The sequence below is a fragment of the Ctenopharyngodon idella genome, chromosome 3 (genome assembly GCF_019924925.1).
Source record: "Ctenopharyngodon idella isolate HZGC_01 chromosome 3, HZGC01, whole genome shotgun sequence".
NCBI classification, from domain to species: domain Eukaryota; kingdom Metazoa; phylum Chordata; class Actinopteri; order Cypriniformes; family Xenocyprididae; genus Ctenopharyngodon; species Ctenopharyngodon idella.
Genome location: NC_067222.1, coordinates 31,626,521 through 31,633,864, shown reverse-complemented (window position 1 = coordinate 31,633,864; position 7,344 = coordinate 31,626,521). Strand labels below are relative to the sequence as shown.

The window sequence follows — 7,344 nt, the reverse complement described above, 5'->3', positions numbered from 1 at the left end:
AGTAAGCAAGACACAGCTCTGTTCAAAAACCTGAACACATTAATCTATCCATCCATCCATCCATCCATCAATCCAATAATGCTTTAAAATATAATATATATATATATATATATATATATATATATATATATATTTACAAATTTCTGTTTTCTTCGGGATAAACAGAGAGAGACTAATATTAGCGTAGACGCCATTCTTCTTATGATGTAGCGAGTACATCAGGTGTTATGGGAAGTGTCCCTGGTTCCGGCTGACCTAATCTATGCAGCCTAACAATTTACATGATTTGAATTATAGAAGTAGATAATGTGTTGTGTGCATGCAAGTTTAAACAGATGTGTTTTTAGTCTAGATTTAAACTGACAGAGTGTGTCCACTTCCTGAACAGTGATAGGAAGACTGTTCCAAAGTTTAGGTGCTGAATAGGAGAAGGATCTACCCCCTGCAGTTGATTTTGATATCCTAGGTATTATCAGCTGGCCTGAATTCTGAGATCGCAATAGATGTGAAGGACTATAATACATTAAGAGCTCGCTCAGGTACTGGGGAGCTAAACCATGTAGTGCTTTGTAAGTAAGTAGCAAGCTTTTAAAATCTATACGATTGTTTAATAGGGAGCCAATGCAATCTTGACAGAACCGGGCTAATATGGTCATACTTCCTGGTTCTAGTAAGAACTCTAGCTGCTGCATTTTGGACCAGCAGTAGTTTGTTTAACAGGCGAGCAGAACAACCATCCAGTAGAGCGTTACAGTAATCTAGCCTTGACTTCATGAACGCATGAACTAACTGTTCCACATTTGTCATTAAGGGCATATGTCGTAGTTTAGATATATTTTTAAGATGGAAGAATGCGGTTTTACAGATGCTAGAAACATGGCTTTCAAATGAAAGATTGGTATCAAAGTCCAGTCACTCCAGGGAAGGTTCACAGTGTCCAGAGATGACTCCAGCAGTCAACTGTACCTGCAGATGAACAGCCTCAAGACTGAAGACACTGCTGTGTATTACTGTGCTAGAGAGTCACTGTGAATGAGTTCAGAGTCAAAGCAATACAAAAACCTCTTCCTTTCCTGTTTGACTTCACTTATGGTCCAGATGTACTGTTGTATTTACAAGAGGTGGCGCTCTTGTCAAGCAGTCTTAGCTGCCTGTTTTGAGCATCACTCAATGAACTTTTGTTTTCTTGACCAAGAAACAGACTATACAATTTTGAAAAGTATGTGTGTTTTTTGTTTTATGTGTAGATTTTTTTTTTTTTTTTTTGTAAAATTGATATAAAAGGGGGGCACAGCAAGGCTAAAGGTAGTGTCAGTCAGCAGATTGTTGTGCAAAAGAAACCTCTTCAGGGTAATACAAGACCCCACTGCGAAATTATCCTGCTTATTATGGATGAGGATTACTAGGAGGCCATGATTGGTAAGGGCCTATGGAGGGAATTTGGCCAGGACACCAGGGTTACACCCTTTCTATTTACAAGAAGTGCCATGGGATTTTTAAGTACCATGGGACCACAGAGAGTCACGACCTCAGTTCTCATACGAAGGACAGTGCTTGTTACAGTACAGTGTCCCAGTCACTTTACTGGGGCGTTGGGACCCACACAGACCACAGGATGAGACCCCCTGCTGGCCTCACTAACAGCTCTTCCAACAGCAACCTAGATTTCCCAGGTCTCCTATCCAGATACTAACCAGGCTCAGCCCTGCTTAGCTTCGGTGGGCAACCAAAGCTGGGCTACAGCGTGATATGGCTGCTGCCATTCTTCCATTGTTGTTTTCAGGTGGAGTTTACTGTGTTGAGCTCACTCAACCTCCATCTATGGTTGTGAAACCTCAAGAATCATTTTCCATCTCTTGCAGGATTTCAGTATCAAGCTTCTGCATTAACTGGATACGTCAACCCACTGGAAAAGCACTGGAATGGCTGGGATATCTTTGCAGTGGTGGTAGCAGTAATATAAAAGACTCCATTCTGCATTTTTACATTTTTAATAAAACATATTGTTTAGTATGTTTTTAAAGCTATTTTAAATATGAAGACTCATGAAATGTCCTCATATTTCATGTTTACGTCATAATACCAGTGTAATACCCATGTCATTATACAAATTTGTGTCCTCATAAATCCCAAAAACATGCACGTGCACACACACACACACACACACACACACACACACACACACACACACACACACACACACAATGCATATATATCAAATAAATGACCAACCACAACAACTTGCTCTTTATACAAGTATTTAAATATACAAGTACAATAAAGCTATGTTGACTTCAAATCATGATCCTCTCATCAGCTCTACTCCTGCTGGCAGTAGCTTCATCCTGTGAGCTTCACTGATGTTTATTTATATTTTAAAGCAATAAAATGGGCTTCATTACTGTTACCAGAAGTTTGGAGACATAATTAATTACATTCTTTCCATGTTGCTTTCAGGTGGTGTTTACTGTGTTGAGCTCACGCAAAACACAACACACAATTCTCTATGTAACACAAAAATCTAACAGGAAGTATCTTTATTTCCTTTTTCCAACACAACCATTGTTTCTGTCCAACTACACATGTGGTTGATGTATTTCTTTTTTTTTTCGTACTGCGTAATACTGTATTCACAACCACAAATGCTTACAGTAAAAAATTACTGCCAATTACTTTCAGTCTTGTACAGAAATGTATGTAGGAGCTCATGAAAGAAGAGCTTTAGGTTTTGAATAACTGTGTGTATATGATATATCCAAAAATAGATTATTATGGCAAAGGTGTTTGCAACGTAAGACAAATGTTTGCTTTTGAGATGTGTTTGTGATATTTTGAATGCAGTGCTTCATTTTGCAAGAGATGTGAAGCATTTTGCATTTTGTGTGTGCAATTGTTAGATTTGTGTAAAATATTTTAAAAAAAAGAGGCAAAGTTTTGAAAATGTGTGTAAGCAGATGAAAAAAACTGTAATATTATCATCTTTAATATATATATATATATATATATATATATATATTTATAAATCATATCCCTTTAAATAGCAAATTTTTTTCCTGTCAGAATTGGGATTTGCTGTAATAAAAGTAATTGTGTGACCCACTTTTGATATGCTTGAGAGTACTTGTACAACTAACTCTATAACATTTTTGGCAACACTTTAGTATAGGAAACATATAAACTATTAACTACGACTTTTCCCTCAATAAACTCCTAATTTACTGCTTATTAATAGTTAGTAAGGTAGCTGTTAAGTTTAGGTATTGGGCATGATTAAGAATGTAGAATAAGGTCACGCAAAATAAGTCATTAATTTGTGTTTAATAACTACTAATAAATAGCCAATATTCTATTAATATGCATGCTACTAAGCAACTAGTTAAAAGACCCTAAAAAATAGTTACCACATTTTTAATCTACCTTTATAAATTTCTTATTGGCAAGAAAATTTGCACATGTAGGTGGAAGGAGGAGTTCATGCAAAACTGATGTTTTTTTTTTTCCTTCTTAAACTTCAATTGTAAGATGTCTGTATTCGCTGACAGCACAGATCCAATTACTGAGGAGGAGAATCAATTGACAATGACAGTATTAATTCACTCACTCTTGCTAATATTATTTACACATGGTCAGTAAATAATGCCATTCATCAGTGGGATTACATTTCATTTACTGTTGTCTGCTTTAGATTCTGGAAATGTTTCAGTGTCTTCATTTTGTTTCTACTCCACAGATATAGATTGTCAGACCTTCACTCAATCTCAGGCTGTGGTAAAAAGACCTGGTGAATCTTTTACGCTGGTCTGTACTGCCTCTGATTTTTCATTCAGCCGCGGTGCTGCAGCTGTTGTGAGAGAAATCCCTGGAAAAGGACTGGAGTGGATTGCATTCATCCATGTATCCAGTTCTGATATCTTCTATTCCCAGTCAGTCCAGGGCAGGTTCACAGTGTCCAGAGATGACTCCAGAGGTCAGCTGTACCTACAGATGAACAGCCTTAATAATGAAGACACTGCTGTGTATTATTGTGCTATAGCACAGTGAATGAGTTCAGGGTCAAAGCAATACGGAAAAAACACTTTCTCACTCCCGTATTTTGCTGATGCTGGAAAACGCAAATCTAGTGTTTATGAAACAACCGGTTCTGGTTCTCAAAACTGATTGGTCAAACAGACGAAAGTGCTGATGTACAGACCATGATCACTGAGGCTTTTCACCATGTGTATCACCCTGCTTGTTTGCGTGTGAGTCTATGCATTAGTGCTGCAGATTTTTCTGACTCTTTCTGCAGGTTATATTCTTACACCAGTAAGTGTTCATGAGTGAGTGACTGATTCATTCAAAAACTGATTCCCTCAGCAACAAAACAGCTGGTTTGAGACATGCACACAATGGTTCTGCTATGGTGTTGACACAAAGTAACTATATTTTGTCTAAACTTATTAAAAGTTATTAACTTATTTATTGAACTTCTGTATACAAGTAAAAAACAAAAAATGAAAGAAATATGTTTTTCCTATATATCAGATTAGGCCTAATATGTGCATTAGATGTTTCATTTGGATAAAATTTGTCAGTAGTAGCAAGATACTTACACTATAAATATGAATGAACATGTGTATCTTGCTTCTCTTTGAGACTTTATTTTATAAATAAAGAATACATCAGGCAACTAAATTTGCATCATTGTTAATAATTATCTTATGAACTATTGGCGGAAACATTTTACGTCAATGCAAATCTCCACCCTTCTCTCATGTAAACAGGAGCACACAGACATAATAAAGGCTCTTAGTGTTTTACAGAGCCACAGTGCAGTGAAAATACAACCAGAATCATGGACTGCATTTCCATACTGCTGGTTTTGGCAACTGCACCCTGTGAGTATCCTCAGCTCAACACAAAAAAACTAATAAATCAAATTCAGTTTGTATTACTGAAAATGCTTTAATGATTGTAGGTCTTTTCTGTATTGAGCTGAATCAGCCTCCTGTCATGGTAGTAAAACCAGGAGAAACATTTACTATCACCTGTAAGATCACTGGATATTCAGCTTCAGGCGGTGGCTATACAAACTGGATCAGACATTCAAGTGGAAAACCGATGGAATGGATTGGCTGGTTCTACACTTCCAGTAGCAATCATGTCGAAGATTCACTGAAAAATAAGATCAGTTTCTCATTTGAATCCTCCAGCAACGCAGTCATTTTAACAGGACAAAACTTCAACACTGAAGACACAGCTGTGTATTATTGTGCTCGCTATACACTGTGCCACAAACTGCCACAGGACCTGCACAAGAACCTCTCTCTTCAATGAAAACATTTTCAATAAAACAGTTTATTTGTTGACATATTTAGATCTTTCAGACTTTTAGTAGAGCTTATGCAAAAATACCAAAGTTTGTATGCCAAAGATAGATTCAGGCTCAGCTCAGTCAGTGCAGGTGTGGCGTGGAGCGGTACAGGTTAACACACACAAGCCCAAGTTTATCTACTTGTAGAAAATTCGACTACGCCACCTGGGAGGGTTTCACCCAGGGAATAGAAATAAACTCCAAAGTTTGTTATTAGGTCACACAGGTTTGATTCTCTTACAAAGAAGTGTAGGCAGGCAACGTGGGCATCATAATCAAAAGTACAAAATTAATTCACAACTTGAATTCAAGATAGAAAAATCACTTAAAATAGCCTCAATGATATGGTGCCATTCATGGCAGCTCTCTCTCCTGTGACAACTCAAAACAAATACACATAACCAATTACATAAGACAAAAATTGCACACAAAAATCAAACTCAAAATTATACCAAATTACAAAAACAAAAAGAAAATATCCTCACTGTTAAAAGATCCAGTGACAGACAAGGTTACAAACAACAAAAAGAAACAACCAAAGAAAAGATGTTAAACAAAACCAATTTAGACAACTTCCAAATAAAACAAAATATATATACTTAATTACAGGGCTGAGGTTACCCACCGGAGTGATCACCAGCGCTAGTTATCCAAAAAGCACACTTACACACACACCCCACCGTGAACTCAGATCACACACTCGTACACTTCAAAAGTGTCACACGGCAAACGTTGAAGCAGCACCACCACCACAAAATATCCTTCACCCGTGGGACCCCAGCTCCTGAAAGAAACCTAAAACAAAATAAATCTCATAAACAGAAATAAATGAAAATCAAAGTAAGTCACACTTCCACCGTAAACCGATGGACAACAATCACCACAACACAGCACAATTAACAATATACAAATATTCAAAAGAAAATATAAAACACAACAAAAGTGCTTTGTTAAAACCCTGAGGAAAACAGGACTCGTAAGGAGCGGCCACGTCGTCCTTAGGCCAGCTCAAATAACCGCACGATCCTCCACCCCAAAGTAAACCAGTAAATGTAAATTAAAACAATCACAGAAACCAGACTGCAGCAGCAAAAGTCCCCTTAAATAGTGGTAATCCGATATTGTTCGTACGGCGCGCAGCGGAGAAAGAACCGAGCCGCAACAATAATCGCCCAGGACGAAAGAGAGAATCCTATAACAAATATAAATAATACAAACACATACACAGGGTTACTACTAATTGCGCATCACACGATTACAATCAGTTCACCGCTCAGGATACGCAGCCTTCAAATAACCAGCTGTTAAACTTAAGTACAGGGACTGCACATTACTCAAACCATCCGCCCCTCCGTAAAGCTAAACATTGTTTGCAATAGAACAACTTTCTCATACTTGAAAGGAGGGCAGTAATCAAATCCAATACAGCATCCGATGGGAACACATACAAACCGATGAAAAAGACAGGCTGGGGTACAACAAACGAGCCATTAGTGCAACGAGCAGTAATAAAAAGACATTAGCACAACGCTACGTGCTAACAGCACATACTTGTAACCACTGTAGCAACAGAAAAAGGGGAGGATCTGGACATGACGCATCCCAGGCTGAACCTAACCAGCCCTGAAATAGTGCACACTCGCTGCTGATTGGGCAGGGCAGGTTCACAGCATCTAAGGACAGCTCTAATTTCTATCTGCACATGAATCAGCTGAAGACTGAAGACACTGCGGTGTATTACTGTGCAAGATTTACTTTGTTTTCAGTCAGCTTTCAAAAACTCAGAAGGGGAAGGCGAAGAATGGAGATGACGGGCCAGACTGTATTTTAATTTATTGTTTTTTTTCTTTTAATGTATTTTATTTTTTCATTTGTACAGTGACTTACATGATTTATTTTCAAATTAATAAATTACTCTGATACTATCTTTCTCTCTAACTCTCTCTTATCCTTAAAAAAGTGTTGAAGTCAGTTTAAAAACAGCAGTCTCT

At 37.6% G+C, this 7,344-nt stretch overlaps 1 long non-coding RNA gene across 1 annotated transcript; it reads left to right on the top strand.

Annotated features, from left to right (window-relative positions):
- Positions 1–4,742: 4,742 nt before the first annotated feature.
- LOC127509639 (uncharacterized) lies at positions 4,743–7,129 on the top strand. The gene is made up of 3 exons (XR_007929324.1): positions 4,743–4,877; positions 4,958–5,443; positions 7,011–7,129. It is a non-coding gene; the product is annotated as an uncharacterized LOC127509639 (long non-coding RNA).
- The last annotated feature ends 215 nt before the right edge of the window (positions 7,130–7,344 follow it).